Source organism: Vulpes lagopus, chromosome 6, assembly GCF_018345385.1.
Source record: "Vulpes lagopus strain Blue_001 chromosome 6, ASM1834538v1, whole genome shotgun sequence".
Lineage (NCBI taxonomy): Eukaryota > Metazoa > Chordata > Mammalia > Carnivora > Canidae > Vulpes > Vulpes lagopus.
In genome coordinates this window covers 81,333,871-81,355,221 of record NC_054829.1, presented here as the reverse complement: position 1 = coordinate 81,355,221, position 21,351 = coordinate 81,333,871, and the positions used below count along the sequence as shown (strand labels likewise).

The window sequence follows — 21,351 nt, the reverse complement described above, 5'->3', positions numbered from 1 at the left end:
TTAATAATAGTTGTATTTTTAAGTTTTTTAATTTATTTATGATAGTCACAGAGAGAGAGAGAGAGAGGCGCAGAGACACAGGCAGAGGGAGAAGCAGGCTCCATGCACCGGGAGCCCGATCTGGGACTCGATCCAGGGTCTCCAGGATCACGCCCTGGGCCAAAGGCAGGCGCTAAACCACTGCGCCACCCAGGGATCCCAGCTTTGACTTTTAATAAAACGTCAGTCATGAAAGAAAATTTAGCCTTTTGTACCTTGTAAATATCTGACCAGTTTTTTTTTTTTTAAGATTTTATTTATTTATTCATGAGAGATACGGAGAGAGAGAAGCAGAGACACAGACAGAGGGAGAAGCAGGCTCCATGCAGGGAGCCAGACGTGGGACTCGATCCCAGGACCCTAACGTCATGACCTGAGCGCAAGGCAGACACTCAACCCCTGAGCAGCCCAGGTGTCCCCTGAGCAGTTTAAAATGAGGCATTCTGGGATGTCTGAGTGGCTCAGGTGTCTGAGTGTCTGCCTTTGGCTTAGGGCATGATCCAGAAGTTTGAAGATCGAGTCCCACTTCGGGATCCTTGCATGGAGCCCGTTTCTCCTCTGTCAGCCTATGTCTCTGTCTCTCTCTCTCATGAATAAGTAAATAAAATCTTTAAAAAAAATGAAGCATTCTGTTAGGGAAATACCAAGTGTGAGAAGATGAGAGCTTTGTACATATGAATTTAAACCTCCCACAAAGAAGAGTTTGTAAGCACTAAAGTTTACACTCTTTCGTTTTAGTCCATACCAGTAATTATAAAATAAAATTTCGTGGTATTTTTCTTTTTGGATTAAATGAAAGACAGAAAAATCAAGAATCCTCGTATGTCTTCATTTCAATATGAAACAACTCTTACCATAAGAAAAGTATACACTTATAACTGTATAATCAACAATTTTATTAAATATAGAAGTTGAATATCATTTGACAAGTAGTGCTAAGTATTCTGGGAGACACTAAAGTTATTCCTGTCTTAAGGGATATAGAATGGCTTATTCAGCCCTGGAAGGTAATTTAAATGTCATCTAGTCCAGCTTCTCATCTGATGCTTAAATCTGTCCTACAAACACCGGCCAAACCTCTTGTGACTATCTGCAGTTAGAGGCAGATTTCTACCAATTGAGGCAGTTCATTGCATATTTATATAGCTATTATTTACTGATGATAATAAATAAAATGTATTGTTTGCTTACTATGTGTTAGGCATTGAGTTAAGCATTTTATCTTCAAAAATCCTATTTAATCTTTATTACAACCTTAAGAAATGGTACTGTTAGTATTTCTATTTTACAGATAAAGGGGAAACTGAGGCTTAATGAGGCTGGGCAGCTGTCCAACATCACCCAACTATAAGTAGAGGACCTGGCTTTGACTACATGGTTTACATTCTTTTTTTTTTTTTTTTTTCAAGTAGACTCCAGCTTTGAGCAGTGGCATTATCGTAGCCAATGAGGTTTATCCGAGGCGTGATTATTGCTAATTGAAAACTTTTCAAGTAGACGCCATACCCAGCGTAGAGCCCAACATGCAACTTGAACTCATAACCCTGAGATCAAGATCTGAGCTGAGATCAAGACTTGAACACTTAACCAACCGAGCCCCTACATTCTTAAACAGTATACACATGCAGCCTCTCTAATTCAACTTCTTCTCTTTGTTGACTTGAAATATACTTTCTTATAGCTTCTATTCATAGGCCTGAATTTTAATGAGGTGGCACTAAACATGTCCAGTCTCTCTTCTAAGTGATAGCTCTTTAAATAGTTGAACGCAGTTGTCTTATCCACTTCACCCCCCAGTATTTCCACTGAATTCAAGTGCATTGTCTTTCATTTTTCCTTGTGTGACATGGTTTCTAGGCCCTTTAACATCATGGTCACTACCTCTTGGAAAACCCCATTATACATTTAACTCAGCATAAAGTCAAAAAATCACAGCTTTATAAAAAGCTCAACTTTGTTGGAAGAGTGAAAATAACAAAGTTGAGAAATATGCTGTGGTCAACCAAAGCCACTAAGTGTTTTGTACATATGTTGGTAAGCTATCTCTCCGCTATCCTGTTCTTTACACAGTTTGCTTTTCAGACTTGAATTTAGAGCTTTGTACTGATCTCAGTTATGCTTTACCTTAATAGTATATTATTCTAGAATGCTATAGTTTTTTAGGATCAAATGAATATTTAATATTTTATTTAATATTTTTATTCTATTTTATTTCATTAACATTTTTTCCCTTTGTATTTATTAAAGGTGGATTTGGCTCCTAATTCTTTGTTTCAGAACTTGTGCTAGACTCATCTTACTGGTATTTTTAGACTTCACTACTCATGCATCCATGGTCAGCTGCTAGGTCACCTGGAGGGTGGTAGATCTAAAAGACCCTCAGCTGAAAAAAAATAAAAAAAAATAAAAAATAAAAGACCCTCAGCTGGGATAGCTAGTCTCTGTTTTACATGATTTCTCATCCTCCAACAAGCTAGCCTAGACTTGTTCACATGTGAAGAGGGGTCCCAAGACAGTAAGTGAAACCAAGAAAGACTGCATGAGTCCTAATAAGCTCAGGACAGAGATACCATTGTTTTCCCTGTAGTCATTTGGCCAAGGCAAGTCCCAAAGCCAGGAACCTTCAAAAACTGGGAAAGCAGCCTCCATCTCTTGATGGGAGGAGCTTCCAAGTCATTTTATAAAAGGCCACAATATCAAAGGCATGAAAATTGTGGCCATTTTTTAAATGTAACATAATCTTAGGGTTATGCCGTTTGTGGATTTGATAAGCACATCATCGAAATTATTCTTAAAAGAATCCATAGAAATCTCAATTTAATAGGGTCCAAAAATAAAGTTCTATGTAGCATACTACTTTGGTTATTATAATCTGTTTAGACAACCATAAAAACACACAATAAATACACCATAAAAACACACAATAAATAATAAAAGAAAAAACTTATATGCTAAATAAACTATACCATTCTGTTTCTAAAGACACATAATGAACAAAGTGATCTTTAGGTCTACTACCAGGAAAGTGAATGTACATGAATTTAACCTGAATCTGGATTTGAAAAAGAGAAGTCTAGAATCTGAATTGGGAAAGAGAAATGACAAAGGTGTTCAGATTAGGAATTAGCATATACAAAACTACACAGATGCAGTGAACTGACCAGAGTGAGAATACTGAAGAATTCCACTGAGAAGTGGTAAGAGAAAGGAAGGCTAGGTGGGAGGGATACATAATGAGAGAACTTGAAGGTGGAAACTTGAATCTGAATTTGACTTTGTAAGCAGTGGGGAATTATGGATGATTTTGAGCAAAAAGAGAATGTGATTAAAATTTTTGTTTTTTTTTTCTTTTTTTTTTAATAAATTAATTTTTATTGGTGTTCAATTTACCAACATACAGAATAACACCCAGTGCTCATCCCATCAAGTGTCCCCCTCAGTGCCTGTCACCCATTCCCCCCCACCCCCCGCCCTCCTCCCCTTCCACCACCCCTAGTTCGTTTCCCAGAGTTTGATTAAAATTTTTGTACAACTAACCTAGCATTGGTTTAAATGGGACATTTTTTGAGTCAGGAACCATTGAGAAAGCCTTACAGCTTTTTAAATTCCTGATTTAAACCAAGTAACTGATATATTTTTCTTAAGGTAGTGAAAAACAAAAATGACCTAAATAATTACCCTGTCAATAAGTTTTATTTCAGCCAACGTAAGGAGAAGACAGAAGGTGCCAAAATCTGGAAAAAGTTGACTGTTTTTTTCTTAAAGAAGAAAAGGAAATGCAGCTACTTCTGCTTATATTTGAGTCATTATGTCATGTGTATAGATTTTTGAAGGTTATTTCCCACAATGGCAAAGTGATAGTTTGCAGAAATAAAAAGCTGACATTTTCAAGATTCAGAACTTAGTGATTGAACAAAATCCTGAGTAATCACTAAAGTCTTAATTTTCTGTCCTGGTATAGAAGTGCTTCTTATTGTAAGAGGTCATGACAGACACCCCAGCTTTCCCAGATACTCTCAATCTGAGTCCTACCATGAGATCTCTGTAAGTAACAAAATCTCTCTCAAATCAATGTTCCAAAGTCAGGACACAGAGAGTGCTGGGAAAATTATTGAATGTTTGTAAAATAGTTTGAGATCCCCCTTAGAAAAGGCCTATGGCTAATCAGAATTCCATCACTAGGTTCATGGTATAACAAAGGCATCTTGACTACCTGTCTGGAGATGTTCTTGGAATACATACATTCTAGAAGAAATCAATTTAAATCCTCATTTCCCTTATACACTGAAGCGAATCCCAGATTGACCCAAGATTTAATGTTAAACAGAAAGAAAAAAAAAGATAAAGTCCTGGAAAATATTTAATGATCTGATATTGTAATAGATTAAGACTTTCTAAGCTTAAAAGTATTGGAACACTAATTCATTAATGGATCTAGGAAATATCAGTGACCATTAGAACTGATAGCTCAAACATTGATTGCCTGCAACGTTGATTACCTGCAGCCACTAATTAATTTTAACGTCACTAAAAGTGAGACATTACGTATCTCATGACATGATACAGAAGGAGGCTCACCACATCACCTATAAAGTATTCTATGTCTCCAAAATTAAACCTGAAGCTTACCCAATCTGTAGCTCTATCACTTCATAGAAAATGCACAGGATAGGGCAGCCTGGGTGGCTCAGCAGTTTAGTGCCGCCTTCAGCCCAGGGTGTGATCCTGGAGACCCAAGATTGAGTCCCATGTCAGGCTCCCTGCATGGACCCTGCTTCTCCCTCTGCCTGTCTGTGCCTCTCATGAATAAATAAATAAAATCTTTTTTAAAAAATGCACAGGATAGATGAATGTAGTAAATGACATCACAATACAATCATTCAAATCTAGAAAAGGTTTTATTTCTTAGGACAAATGACTCCATTTCTTTAACAAAGGAAGGGCATAAAATATAAGGGAGGGGAAACCTTTGTGACATATCATTAAATACAGCACATCAATCCTATTTGAATCTAGATTCAAAAATGTAATTCTGAAATGACATTTTAAAAATCAGAGAAAACTAAGGCGGATTGGATATTAGAAATTTAAAAGTTAGGGCACCTGAGTGGCTGAGTCAGTTAAGCATCTGCTTTCAGGTCAGGATCCTGGGATCAAGTCTCGGCGTTGGACTCCCTGCTTAGAGGGGAATCTGCTTCTCCCTCTACCCTTCACCCCTACTCATGCTCTTTCTCATGCTCACCTGCTCTCTCTCAAATAAATAAATAAGTAAATAAATAGAAATTTAAAAATTATCATAAATGTTGATGGGTGTGTTGGTTGTTCTTTGAAAAGCTATTATCAAGCTAGAGCTGTATTCTGAAGTACTTATATGTGACATAATATTATGTCTGAGATTTACTTTAAAATACTTCAGCAAAAAACAATGAGAAGAAGGAGAGAATAGATGATGATAGATGAGTATAGATGATAATGTTTATGCTTGGTAATGAGTACATGTGGGTTCATTATAATATTTTTTCTACTTTTATATAAGTTTGGAAACATCTGTTCAAATTATTTAAAAGTTATTGGAAAAAATATCACAAAGGAAAAGGTCAATATAATCTACAACATAAAATTAAGAATTTTTATGTTTTTTTAAACAATAGCCTGGGGAAAATGTTCATTACAAATGTGGCGAAGAATTAACATCCATTTTGAAACACATGCATACACTTACATATACATATACAAGCTGATAGGAAAAATGCTAAAAACCTAATAGCTAAACAATACAAACATAGAATTCAAAAGAGGAAATGCAAATCTCTTAAAACATCCCTCTAGAAATAATCATAAAAAAGCAAGTTAAATTCTTTTGAACTACTAAACCAAGCTATTCTCCAAAACATATATGCCTTTTATGTCCTGGAAGACAGTCATTTCCTATGATCAATAGAGAAGAATATTTTATATAGTAGCAGCTTTTTTATTAAATGCCAAAAAAGTGTCATGTACTATACAGTAAGGATTATTTTGGGAAAGTCTAACACTTCACCAGTGCTGATAAAATCCTGGCCAAGAATCCATGCTGGGGCTGAAGACGAGTGCATTAAAAAAAAAAAAAATGAACTCGGAAGAGGGCTTCACAGGGTGCTTCTAGGGGGTGTTGACAGTGTTCTTAATTTGGCTGGTAACTACATGGGTGGTCCTTCATAACTATTTCTTAAATTGTACATATAGATTTCATGCTCTTTAAATACATGCACTATAGTTTATAATAAAAGTTTGTTTTAAAATAAACTGCAGCCAGTATGGTGACCCACATGCCTTGAGTTGCCTTATGTGGTGGTTGGCCTGAAATTGCCCTGAGTGAGAGCAGAAGAGTATAACTGCCTTGGAATGGAGTGCAGCATGGGGGTGTCCTTGAGTTTCTATAATGGTAGAAGCTGTGTCCTGAGAGAAATTCTTAACTCATGTTTGGTTCCCGGGACTCCCCAGAAGCATGGCTGTCAGGGGAGTGTTCATCTCTGGAAGTACCCTAAATTTACAATACCCTAGGAAAACCCAAGAATTCCTTGAGAATTTTCTTTTTTTCCCCAGTTTTATTGAGAAATAATTGACATACATTACGGTATAAGTTTAAGGCATACAGCATGATGATTTGGTTTATGTACATCACGAAATGATTACTGCAACAGGTTCAGATGCTATCCTGGTTCTCATATAGATACAACAAGAAGAAAGATGGAAGTAAAGAGTAAAGGAAAAAAAATTTTCTCCTTGTGAAGAGAACTCATGATTTACACTCTTAACAATCTTCCTGTGTATCACACAGCAGAGTTAACTATAGTCATCATGGTGTACATTATATCCCTAATACTTATTTATCTTATAATAGAAATTTATATCTTTTGACCACCTTCCTCCAATTCTCTCTCCATACCTTGCTTCTGGCAACCATAAGTTTGATCTCTTTTTCTATGAATTTTTTTTTGTTGTTATTGTTTGTTTTTAAGACTCCACATATAATTGAGATCGTACAATATTTTCCTTTCTCTGTCTGGCTTATTTCACTTAGCCTAAATGACTTCAAGATCCATTCTTGTCATAAACGGTAGGATTTCCTCATTGTTTATGCTAAATAATATTCCATCATGTATATTTATCACAAATTCTTTATCCTTTCATCCATTGATGGAAGCTTAGGTTGTTTCCACATGTTGGCTATTGTAAATAATGTTGCAGTGAACACAGAGGCACAGATATCTTTTCTAGTTAAAGTTTTTGTAACCATTGGATATATTCTCAGAAGTAGAGTTGCTAGATCATGTGGTGGTTCCATTTTTAATTTTTTGAGGAGTCTCCATACTGTTTTCCATAGTGGCTGGACCTGGTTAGTTTTTTGTTTTTTGTTTTTAATCCCATCGAATGGGAGGTTTTAATGACTAAAAAAGCTCCATGTACGTTACACATAAAGGTAGCATCAAGGACTTTCTAAGAATGGACTTAAAATGGTTTTCTAGGGGCACCTGGGTAGCTCAGTTGGTTAAACATCTGCCTTTGGCTCTGGTCATGATCCCTAGGTCCTGAGATTGAGCCCTGTGTGGGGCTTCCTGCTTAGTGGGGGTCTGCTTCTCCCTATCCCTCTGTGCTCTCTCTCTTTCAAGTAAATAAATAAAATATATTTTTTAAGATTTTATTTATTTATTCATGAGAGACACAGAGAGAGAGAGGCAGAGACATAGGCAGAGGGAGAAACAGGCTCCCTGTGTGGAGCCTGATGCAGGACTTGATCCCAGGACCCTGGGATCGTGCCCTGAACTAAAAGCAGGCACTCAACCACTGAGCCACCCAGGAGCCCCAATAAATAAAATCTTTAAAAAAATTTTAAAAGTGGTTTTCTAATAGCTAAGATGAATTTCCTCTTATTTTTTTTCATCTTTTTACCTAGTTCCCCCAGGAGATTAATACCATGTAATTTGCAAGATGGAAAGTAAGGGTAAAGGAGTGGATGATTGATTAAGTTATGATCTTACAAAATTAACCAAGTTTGTTCTCCATCATTAACTCTCAGCTTTAAGATGCTGTGTGCAGTTTGTAACTGGTGTGTCCAGAAGGCTTGTATGTTAAGCAGTCATATCTGGTCATATTTGGTTCTTAGCATCAGATATACAACTATGATTTGTCAATGGTCATGCACTTTTAAAAAAAGCGATATGATGATAAATATCATCATGATCATCATGATAAATGATAAAACAACCAAAAAATGTCAAAGATGTGACCATTTGTTGATACAACTATGGAGATAATCAATTTAAAAAGCCATTTAGAACAAGGAATTAAGGCTTTTCCTGAAGCCATACAACTCAGATTATGCTCTATAATTCTCTTTCCCCACTTGTCTTCCCAATTCCCTTCAACTTTACCAAATTAACTGGAGCCTGAGTATTACACTCTTATTCTTAAGAAAGTCTTTCCTGGAGACAAGGGATTTAATCTTTAAGTTTCGTGCATGAATTTTAAAATGTTAATGACAAATTGGAATGGCATTTAATTATTTGCAATAGAATTTGGTTTAGTTCTAAAAAAGAAAAAACCCTCTTTTTCTGATTATAGAAATAATGCTCTTCTTGTTCTTCATTATGGTTAAATTTGGAAAATTCAGGGAAGGGCAGAAGGAAACAAAAATTTCCATAACCCAAAGATAACTATAATTCAAAGTTAACATGTTTTTGTGTTTTCTTCCTACTTATGCATACATTTGTGTTATATAACTAAGATTATAAAACATTTGCAATTTTTTATTCAAACAGTTTTAACTTCACATTATTATATGAGCATTTTACAATTTCATTACACAGATTTCAAAAATACCTTTTTTAGTTAAGGTATGCATTGACACAGAGCATTATATTAATTACATATATAATACAATGTCAAAAATCTTAATTCTAATAAATAATATTTGAGTATGTCATTATAGTTTAAATTATTTTTAAGCTTTGGATATTTTGGTTGTTTCTGACTTTTGTCATTATCAATAATGCTAAAATTTTAAAAAATTAACATACTTATACATAGATCTGTGTATGTTTCTCTAATTATTTCTTTATAACTTTTCCTAGACATGGCAAAGGCTAGAAACTTTTAAAATTTCATAATATGTACTGCTTAGTTGCAAGTCAGAAAGTTATTCAGTATATAATTCTACTAGCATTATATCAGAATGACAATCTCACTACACCTCTATCAGCACTGAATATTATAATTTTTAATCTTTGCCGAGTTAAATCATGGTATTTCATTGTTTTCATTTGCTATTGTTTACTAGTGGGGTTGATTTTTTTTCTTGGGCCTATTTGGTTCTTTGTACTTCTGTATAGTACATGTGCATATCTTTGATATGTTTTCTTTTGGAACTTCGGTTTTTTATACTGATTTTTTTTACACATGTGATAGGGATGAAAGGAAACTATATTAAACCATGAATGTTAGTGATCCTCCTCCTTTCCCTTCTCTCTTTCTCATTTCCCATTTTTCTTCTCATAAGAAGGAATGTTGAGCCTTCAGCTTTGCTAATTGGAGAAAAGTACAGTTGAGAGCATGCAGACTAAATTATGTACATAAGGAAAGGCATGGTAATATATAAAAGAATAAGATAAGGACATATGGAGGTAGCTGATTAGGGGAAAAGGTTATGGAAATAGCAAGAAATTGGAGACACTGGACAGGAGGGAGAATGAGAAAAGGAATAAGGTCAGGATGAGCTACAGTTTGGAGACCTAATAATAAGGGATATGAACTGATTGATGAGGCTTTGATGAGAAGGATAAGCAAAGAGGATTTTTAGTAAATTTCACAGTTTTATGCAGTGAAACCTCATATTTGCTGTTACCTCTGCTCCTCATAGGAAAATAAAACCATGTTCCATAAATCTTCAACGTTGTGGAATTGGATTTGTGTTCCTTTTGGATGTGTCATTGAGCTAGAATGGGCCTTAAGAAAGGATAAGATAGCCCAGGTTTATTATTAAGGTTAAACTCACATAATAAATATAAATAATGCTGTCATTTTTTTTGAGAGCATGTAAGAGCAGGGGGTGGGGAGTGGCAGAGGGAGAGGGAGTAAGAGAGTCTCAAGCAGACTCCCCCCTGAGCATGGAGCCTGATGCGGGGCTTGATACCATGACCATGAGATCATGAGTTGAGCTGAAATCAGGAGTCACTTAACCGACCGAGCCATTCAGGCACCCCAATGCTCTCATATTTTTAAACAAATAGTTTCCCTCTATTGACTTTAATTTTGTTTAAGAGAATTTGCACAGATATTCTAGAGGTGGAAATAGCAACTTAGAAAAGTTATACTGTAAAACAAGCCTCTCCTATCTGGGAAAGATGTTTGTCTGCCTGCCTGCCTGCCTTCGTTCCTTCCTTCCTCTCTCTCTTTTTTCTTCCCGTAAGTATGTGATATTACACAGGTATATAATATGGTGAGGTTTGAGAGAACACCCTCCTGACCAGGCAGTCAGATCACTGGGGTCAGCCCAGACTATCAATTGTTACAAACAGGGAGTCTCTTCACATTCAGTTGCGTTATTTATAAGTCTACATCTTTGTATATGGTTATGTCTACAAATGTGTGTGTGTGTATGTTGGAGTTACCCAATATCATCACCTTGCTTTTCTTCCAGTTTTTCTGTGGCATCAGTATTTACATTTAACACTTAAATAACTATGAGATAAATGACTTTTGTTATAGGATGAGTTGACGATCTGTTATTATTTTTTAATTACCCAGTTTGTTCTAATTTCATCATTGGAGAGTTAATTCTGTCTCTGTTAGGATGTGATACTTACTTTATTGCATATCAAATTCATTTGCATATCAAAGTCATTGGAATTTGTCCTTTCTTTTCTAGGAGCATGCTGTATTGATTTTTACAGATTTATAGTACCTTTTGATATTCCCTCATTATTTTTTAATAAAGATTTTATTTATTTATTCATGAGAGACACAGAGAGAGAGGCAGAGACATAGGCAGAGGGAGAAGCAGGCTTCCTGTGGGAGCCCAATGTGGGACTCCAGCCTGGGACCCCGGGATCATGCCCTGAGCCGAAGGCAAATGCTTAACCACTGAGCCACCCAGGTGTCCCTCCCTCATTACTTTTTTGAAATTATTTTGGGTATCTTCTAAAAATTTTTTGAAACTTTGTCAAAAGTACACTAAATCTGTAAATTACTTTGCAAAGAATTGACATCTTTACCACATTTGTCCATCACATTTAGAATAAAGAATATCTTCCTGTTCTAACATTTTCTCTGTTCATCAGAAAAATTCTATAATTTTTCTTTATGAAAGGTACCACACAATTTTTAATCAAAGTTATTGTTATATATTTTATATATTTTTTTGCTGTTATAAATGAGATTTTTTCCCTTAATATTTCCAAACTGGTTATTGCTAATACATGGAACAAATTTTGAATTTTGAATTTTTATTTTGAATTTGGTCACCATACTGAACTTAAATAAAGTTAATTCTAATATTTTATTAGTTGATTCTCCTGGGGTTTTCCAAATACATTTATGTTATTTATAACTGGAAATAAAATATCACAAAGGACATAAAATCAATTCCATTTCTTATATTTTGAATAGAAGGTTTTCTAGGAAAATTTTTGCCTAATATTGAAAAGCAATAGCAAGATCATAGCTAACAAAGGGATACCGGAGACGTTACCATTTAATGCAGAAACAAGACAAAGATATCCATTAAGACCACATTATAAATGTTATTTGACCTTTCTATTAACTTAACATGGAAGGTATTATTGATACAGAATACATTTAAGCTTGATGGGATACATAACACATCAATAATACCATATTTTTGATGAGGAAACCAAAATGCAGAGTGGTGAGGAACTTGCCCAGGATCAAGAATATTAGATTTGAACCCAAGTCTGTGATGTGCCATTCTGTTCTGTTCACTAGAACTTTTTGCTTATTAAACCTTTCAGCAAAAGGGAAGAATTTTATTTGAATATTGCTTAAAATTTAATAAAATGCTTTTATGCACTTTGTCTTATTTTTTCAGAACTAACCTTTGAGTTAAGTGAGCCCATGATCATTCCTAAATAGTACTAAATAAATATTAAAACTTGGTCTCTTATCTCATAAGTGGTTTAGCTACATCACAGTATCATCTGTTCCCTGAAAAAATAAAATAAGGCAGAGCACTTAGAGAATGGCTGTTCTTCTGATTCAGATATGCCCCTGCTGCTTTAATTACACCTGTGGGTGGTTTTCTCTTTCATATATATTTTATAATATTGAATTGGTGTAATTTTGAAGAGGACTGGTGTGAGTTTAGGGGTTTGGGAGAAACCCAGATAGAAAGACTAATTTTTCTATTATGCTGAAAAGGAGAGCTACAGGAAAATTTTAAGTTACCATGTGGATGAAATTTGTATGAAGGAAGGTGAAAAGCGTTTTCTCCCCAGACAATTTTCAAACCCACAAAGAGCAGCATTTGATATATTTCATATATTTTGAAACAGAAAAAAGGAGCCCAGATTCCTCACAGCTTGTCTGAGGTTTTACCAAGCATTGGTGCCAATTTATGAACTGATACAGTTTCTGCTTTTCTTCCAAGAACAATCATGGCATCATATATCCTTTCGATCTCTGTATTACAAAGAAAATGTAGATTCAGGGCTTAGGTGCCTGTGTTGTTTCTGTGCACCTAACCTGCTCATCTGGACCTCACAGTGGCCTTTATCCCAGATTTTCTTGCCCTATGACTAAGATCAGGCTAGGGTGGGGTCATGCCTGCCTTGTTCTGAGTGAGCATGGGAAGCTGGAAAATACCCACTGTGTCCTCATAAAAGCATTTTGTAATAGGTTCAGTTAGGAAAACAGTACTCAAGGAATTATTTGAAGGAAGGCTAGATGTCTCCACACTAAGCTGGTGTGTGTGTGTGTGTGTGTGTGTGTGTGTGTATTGCCACTTCTAGTAGGAAAAAGATTCTTGAAAGAATATAGGAGCTTTTCAGAATCATCTGGGCAACAGTTCTTAGATTACTTATTTTTTTATTTTCTTAGATGTCTTAATACTCTGAATAATTTTAATTGCATTAATAATAACCAACTTTGTTGTCATTTAGGTTTCTTAAACAGTATATCCATATTATGAAAATAGTCCTTAGCCATTAAAAACTATTTAAAGCATATGTAATAACTTAGGGAGACTATTTTATACACTAATAAAAATGTCAATGCAAATTTGTTTGAGTCAGGTCTCTTTTGGTTCTTAGCAATATTGAAACACCTCAGATAAAAGGGGCTTTAAGTAGGTTTTAGAAGTCTCATGAGAATCAAATCATAGGAATCAAGGATGGAGGAATCTCTTGGAATTTGAATGTGGAAAATCACTGAGCATAAAGCTCCTTTCTAGAGCAGCCCCAGTGGTTTAGCAGCGCCTTCAGCCCGACCGTGGTCCTGGAGACCCGGGATCAAGTCCCACATCAGGCTCCCTGCATGGGGTCTGCTTCTCCCTCTGCCTGTGTCTCTGCCTCTCTCTCTGTCTCTGTGTCTCTCATGAATAAATAAATAAAATCTTTTAAAAAAAAGTTCCTTTCTTGGGTACTGAATTTCCCTGGCAAACCTCTCTACAAGCCATCTCCATATTTCTCTCTCTACCAGGCCTACCTCCTCTCCTTAAACATAGATTTTGCTGTCTCATAACTTCAGCTTGCAAATGTTTTCCTTAGCTTCTATTATATCTCACGTGTTCATCTTAGCTTATTCATCTTAGTTTAGTTCGCTAAATTCACCTCTGAGTCTTCTACTTCCCAACTCCTAAACTGACTGGCTCAGCTCATCTTTTTGAGTCAGGCCAGTTTGTAGGTTTTTAGTTTAAGAATGGGCAACCTGGGGATCCCTGGGTGGCGCAGCGGTTTGGCGCCTGCCTTTGGCCCAGGGCGCAATCCTGGAGACCCGGGATCGAATCCCACGTCGGGCTCCCGGTGCATGGAGCCTGCTTCTCCCTCTGCCTGTGTCTCTGTCTCTGTCTCTGTCTCTGTCTCTGCCTGTGTCTTTGGCTCTGTCTCTCCTTCTATCTCTCAAGAATAAATAAATAAAATCTTAAAAAAAAAAAAAAAAAAAGAATGGGCAACCTTTGATTCTGATGGCCAAATATCACTTTGGTATACCAAGGTACATACTCTTAGGCTGGAGGAACCCTAAGTAAGAAGCATCAAAAGTGTGCTTAGTATTTAAGTGCTATGTAGAAATATGCATGGCAAGAAAACAGAATTAGGACAATAAATAAAAATATTAATAGCAGTTGTCTCTGTTCAGTAATATCACAAAAACGTCTTTTTCTTCATTTTGTCTAGTTTTCTTCAATGAACACATAATATTTTATACTTACAAATATAATAAACTTCAAATACTGAAAAAAAAATTTAAAGGACAATGGTGTTAAAACTAAAGGAGAACCCAGGGGACACCTAGGTGGCTCAGTGGTTGAGTGTCTGCTTTGGGCTCAGGGTGTGATCCTGGAGTCGTGGGATCAAGTCCCCACATTGGGCTCCTTGCATGGAGCCTGCTTCTTCCTCTGCCTGTGTCTCTGCCTCTCTTTCTCTCTGTCTGTCATGAATAAATAAATAAAATCTTTTAAAAAAAATAATGAAAAACAAAAGAGACCTCAGGATGATATAATTCAACGTCACTTCCATTTACAAAGGTTGAAGCAAGCCCATGTAATTAAGTGACTTACCTAAAGTCAAAGAACAAGGGAGGAGCTAAGGTCCAAGGCTTCTGACTTATTCCTAAATAAGCTCAGCCATGCACAATACTGCTTTGTTTGAACCAAATCAGATAAATGCCACAATTGCAAGTCAGAGCCTGTAGGTAGTGGATCTCTGTGTATGAGATCTAACTGTAAACCATGCTCTAAATTTTTAGGACCTGGGCAAGTTTGTTAAAATAATACCCAGTTGACTTAAAACAGAACTCCAATACCCAGGTTTCATTAAACCATCATTTTGCTATGAGCTGTATTTTGCTTCTACTTATACACTTGAAATTGTCAGCCGTGCTTTATGTTAAAAAAAAAAATAGTAGAGTTGGAAAGGAGGAATTAGGGAATTTCCAGACATGAAGTACAATCTCACTTTATACTTGCATCTTTCTCTCCACTTTGGTGGTTTTGGCTTCCTTCCCTTCCATGTATCTTCTCTTGATGAATTAACATGAATCTCTTGTGAGAATAAAGTCTTTTGGGGTGAGAGTGAAGTAGAGGCTGGGAGGGGAATAAAATCAGATCTATGTTAAGGGAGAAAAGAAAAGTTAGAAGACTCTTAAGGTTTTTTCAAAGACAAGACATCATGCTAATATGAAATACCATGCCTGGCAGGAAAAGGTTACCGCACAGTTTGAAAGTGGCTTCTACTGAAATTGGAAGAAACAAAAGCCCTAAGGGATTTAGTTAGTTCTGGACATCGAAATGCTCAGAGATAATCTCAGCTCTAGCACATTTACAATACATAAATTCCTCTTGCATAGAGCCTCAGAGAAGCTTGAGATATGATTCAGGTTGAAGTCACTGGGCCATTTAGAATTTATTTCAGTGTTGGGTTAGGAGAGGATGAGCTAATATGATATATGTCACAAGAATGACAGACATAAGTCTCAGTAGTCTGTAATGGTAACTTGAAAAATCACTCCAAAACAAGTACAATGAAAAAATTTTAAAATATAAATCTAACTCTGAAAAAAACAAAACAAAAAATAATCATGAAAGTAAAAGATAGGCCAATGCTGCTTACTAGTAGTTGACATAAAAATGTCTTTGAGCTGTTAATTTCAAGCTAAATATGAGTTAAGCATGTCCAAGATAATGGATAAAGGGGGGGAAGTCCACAATAGTTTTTTTAGGTTTTAGCATTTCATGTTAGAAAAAGCAGACTGGAACATGCCCCAAGTAGGGAAGAGGGTACACAAACCATTTCTTAGGGAATCAGAAATATTTATCCTGGATAAGGATATTCACTTTGAGGTATGGAGGAAAAGTATTCTATACTAATGGTTTTCAAATACTTGTAGACTTCCTCAAGAAACAAGAAAAATTTTGAATAAACAATCTAACCTTACATTTAGATGAACTAGAAAAAGAACAAACAAAACCCAGAGTTAGAAGGAAATAATAAAGATCATAGTGAAAGTAAATGAAATAGATTTTATGAAGCCAACATCACTCTGATACCAAAACTAAAGACACTACAGAAAAAGGAAATTAAAGATCAATGTCCCTGATGAACATAGATGCAAAAACCTCAACAAAATATTAGAAAACCAAATTCAAAAAGACACTAAAAAGATCATTCACTATGATCAAGTGGGATTTATTACAGGGATGCAAGGATGGTTTGATATATGTAAGTCAATCAGCATGATACAGCTTATTAATAAAATGAAGGATTAAGATCATATGATCATCTTTGTTGGCAAGGATGCAGATAAAGGGAAACACTTTTGCACTGTTGGTGGGAATGCAAACTAGTGCAGCCACTCTGGGAAATAATATGGAAGTTCCTAAAAAATTAAAAATCAAACTAGTCTATGACTCAGCAATTGCCTACTAGGTTATTTATCTAAAGTACACAAATATCCTGATTTAAAGGGGCACTTGCACCGCAGTGTTTATAACAGCAGTATCAACAATAGCCAAATTATGGAAAAAGCCTAAATATCTATCAACGGATGAATGGATAAAGAAGATGTGGTATGTATTATGTGTACAGATGTATATGTATCTCTATATAATGGAATATTACTCAGCAATAAAAATGAATGAAATCTTGATATTTTCAACTACGTGGATAGAACTAGAGAGTATTATGCTAAGCAAAATAACTCAGAGAAAGACAAATGCCATATGATTTCACTCATGTGGAATTTAAGAAACAAAACAGATGAACATAGGGGAAAGGAGGGAAAAATAAAATAAGATAAAAACAGAGAAGGAGGGGCAGCCTGGGTGGCTCAGCGGTTTAGCGCCGCTGCCTTCAGCCCGGGGCGTGATCCTGGAGACTCGGGATCGAGTCCCACGTGGGGCTCCCTGCATGGAGCCTGCTTCTCCCTCTGCCTGTGTCTCTGCCTCTCTCTGTGTCTCTAATGAATAAATAAATAAAATCTTAAAAAAAAAAACAGAAAAGGGGGAAAACCATAAGAGACTCTTAACTATAGAGAACAAAGTGAGGGTTGCTGGAGGGGAGGTGAGTAGGGGGATGCAGTAAATGGGTGATGGGCATTTATTGGGATGATCACTGGGTATTATATGTAAGTGATCAATTACTAAATTCTCCTGAAACCAGTATTACACTATATGTTAACTAATTTGAATTTATTTTTTTTAAAGATTATTTATTCATGAGAGACACAGAGAGAGAGAGAAAGAGAGAGGCAGAGACACAGGCAGAGGGAGAAGCAGGCTCCATGCAGGGAGCCTGATGTGGGACTGGATCCCAGGACTCCAGGACCACGCCCTGGGCCAAAGGCAGGGGCCAAACTGCTGAGCCACCAAGGGATCCCCCACTAATTTGAATTTAAATGAATAAAAAAGATTATATGATCATCCCAATAAATGAAGAAAAAGCATTTGACAGAATTTAATATCCATCATTATAAAAACTCTCAATGAAGTGGGTAATCCAGTAATTACACTTCTGGGTATTTACCCAAGGAAAACAAAAACACTAACCCAAAAAGATGTATGTACCTCTATGTTTATTGCAGCGTTATTTATAATAGACAAGATATGGAAGGAAACTAAGTGTCCATCAACAGGTGAATGGATAAAGAAGATAAGGTGTATATATTACTGAGCCATAAAAAGAATGAAATATTGCCATCATGGATAGACTTAGAGGGTATTATGCTAAATGAGATAAGTCAGATAAAGACAAATATCATATGATTTCACTTACATGTGAAATCTAAGAAACAAACCAAACAAATAACAACAAAGTAGAACAGACTCAGAACAAACCGGCAATTGCTGAAGGGGAAGAGACTGGGAGATTAGGTATAATGAGTGAAGGTGATCGCGAGTTACAAACTTCCAGTTATAAAATAAATAAATGGGGCAGCTCTGGTGGCTCAGCGGTTTAGCCCCTGCCTTTGGCCCAGGGTGTGATCCTGGAGACCCAGGATCGAGTCCCACACCGGGCTCCCTGCATGGAGCCTGCTTCTCCCTCTGCCTGTGTCTCTGTCTCTGTCTGTCTGTCTCTCTCTCTCTCTCTGTCTGTCATGAATAAATAAGTAAAATCATAAATAAATAAATAAATAAATAAATAAATAAATAAATAAATGACAGGGATGAGAAGTATAGCATAAGGAATATAGTCAGTAATATTGTAATAATTTGCATGGTGACAAATGGTATCATGATAAGCATTTAGTAATGGACATAATTGTCAAATCACTATGTTGTGCACCTGGGACTACTATAAAATGTGTCAACTATACTAAAAATAAAAGTTATTAAAAATTTTAAAATATATGAAAAATTTTAAATAATAAAAATTTTAAAAATGCTCAAAGGATCCTCGTGGAGTTAGAATTCTTTGATAAAGGACAAAAGGGTTGAATTTACAGGAGATAAATTCCAATTCAAAATGGGGAGGATCTTTATAATGATCAGAGCTATGCCCAGATTGTAATGAACTGCCTTGTGAGGTACAGTGTTCTCTGTTATTTAGAAGAGTTTAAGCAGAGGTTTAAAAATGTACTAGATGACAGTAGAGGTTCTTCTAAGACTCATGATGTGAATCTGTGCATTAAAAACTTAACAGTCACTTAAAGCATTGTTTCTCTTTTTACACTATTGTTTGCATTAAGTTATGGCACGCTGCCCTTGTTATTTTAGGGTAAACACTGAGAAAATTTGGGTATTAAAATAATAGCAAAACACCAGCAGTCAGGGTTGCCCCATGCATTCCTCAAATAATGAGTTTTCTTAACACTTGTGGGGGTGGTGCTGTGAGACCTTTACCATATTTATTTACACACATGAGGGTGGTGCTGTGAGACCTCTATGGTATTTACTTATGGTTCTCTCCACAAGCATTGATTGTGTGTCTGCCATGTGCTAGACAGGCACTGCGCCAGAGTTCAGGATCCAGGGTCTAAATGTGAAAAAGACATGGTTCCTCAGGATGCAGTTTTATTTAAGGTTATAATGTGATTTTTTAAAGAGATTTTATTTATTTATTCATGAGACACACAGAGTGAGAGAGGCAGAGACACAGGCAGAGGGAGAAGCAGGCTCCATGCAGGGAGCCCGATGCGGGACTCCATCCTGGATCTCCAGGATCACGCCCTGGGCTGAAGGCAGCGCTAAACCGCTGAGCCACCCGGGCTGCCCAATGTGATACGTTCTTAACGCTAAAATGAACTTCTGTTTTAGATTTCCTTGATTTAATGCTGCCCCATTTTGTCGGATGCCTTGATGTCCTTAGATGAGAGTTGTTCAAGTATGTATACCTTGATGAACCACCTGTAATATAGACTTTCAGTTCAAATCTTTCAGTGTATTCAAGTTAAGAAAGTGACTTTATTGCACTGTATTTAAGTGAGGTAGAAAATGAGTAAATGTGTACTTGTTCTAAGCATTTTCCCCAATGCTGCTGTCTTTGAATATTTAGTAGGTTTATTCAGTACTTATACTAGGGTATCTTTTTCTCTTACAAGTTGAGCTGGTGAAATTTAAGTTCTGAAGAATTATCCAATAATTAGAGGTCTTTTAATCTGGAGTATTTCACAGTTAATATGTGAGTAGATGTTGGCCTGTATTAAGCATTAAGATTTAAAAAAAGAGATAAATGCAGGTTAATTTTGCAGGAGGCTTTAGTATTATCCAACCAGTTCTTTGGACTTCTGCTTAGACATGAGAGAACTGGCAAATTAAGTGCCAGTTTTATTTGCTCCTTGACTACTTTACAACTAGCTGCTTTCTTTGTTTTTTGTTTTTTTTTTTTTTACAAATTAAATCTTTTTTTTTTTTTTTTTTTTTTTTTTTTAAGAAAGCAATCTCTAAAGTTGCTTTCAATTTGTTAAAACCTCCAAAGTCCATCTGTTTCTGAAGGGCAGAGCTGCCGGGGGAGTCCTTGACCAAGCCTATACTACTACTTTTGGGATTGAAGTGTAATCCTTTTCAACAGAACATGAAGATTAATTCCCCTGTGGACAACAGCCAGGCCCCTTAGCAAGCTGATCATGTCTTCACTGTTGCTTGTTGCTTAAGTTTGGCTGTTTAATGAATCTGTATTTTGAGGATTCAAGGATACAAGTCATGTTCTTAGCAAGATTCATATCCACTTTTTTGGAATGCTCATCTCCTTAAACAGGACAGCACAGTTGATTGTAGGTTACTTTACTTCAGGATGTCCAACAACTGTTTTAAAACAATAATGATAACCTATGAGTATTTTCTTGTAAAATATTAGCACTGAGGCAGAGTTGCTCTCAATGAAGCCCACAATCACTCGTGAAAGATACAACTATAGGAAATCAGATGGAGCTGTCTAGCTTAAAAATAACAGCAAAGTGGGGATCCCTGGGTGGCTCAGCGGTTTGGTACCTGCCTTTGGCCTAGGGCGTGATCCTGGAGTCCTGGGATTGATTGCCCCATCGGGCTCCCTGCGTGGGGCCTGCTTCCCCTCTGCCTGTGTCTCTGCCTCTCTCTCTCTGTGTGTCTCTCATGAATGAATAAATAAAATCTTAAAATAAAAATAACAGCAAAGTTTATCAAGCAGCAAATGAGTTTATTTTATTTATTTTTTTGGACATTGATTCCTTTATTAGTTCATCGCAGAAGAGGTTGGGGGGATTGGGAGATCCCTTAGAAGAGCAGAAGGGGCACAGCCTGTCCTCAGAGCTACTTCTCAGTCAGAACACAAGACATGATGGAAACAGACTTGTCCCAGGCAGCATGGATGGTTGCCTGGAAAATCTCAGGGAACTGCAAGGTGACCATGACTAGCAGACAGTGTGTCAGGACACCTATAGGATATATGCATGTAGCTCTCTCAGCTCCAATAGGACACCTGCCATGTTGGCATGCTCTTGACCCTGTTGCCCCTGGCGGGCCCCCACCCTGGAATCCTTTGTGCACAGCTGTGCACAGCTGGCTACAGGTCAAAGTGCCTGTAGCAGGGATAGCTGGGAAGGAGCATCTCCAGGGCCTCATCACCCATGTGTGTAGATCTTATTCCACATGTACAGGATGGTCCTCTCTGCCTCTGTCAGAGACATGGT

General features: G+C 36.5%; 1 protein-coding gene and 1 pseudogene across 3 annotated transcripts in view; both read left to right on the top strand.

The window, feature by feature from the left end:
• The window catches only part of RASGEF1B (RasGEF domain family member 1B), a 559,901-nt gene that overhangs the window by 410,862 nt on the left and 127,688 nt on the right, over positions 1–21,351 (top strand). The window lies entirely within an intron of this gene.
• On the top strand, positions 1,457–1,587 carry LOC121494124 (annotated as a pseudogene).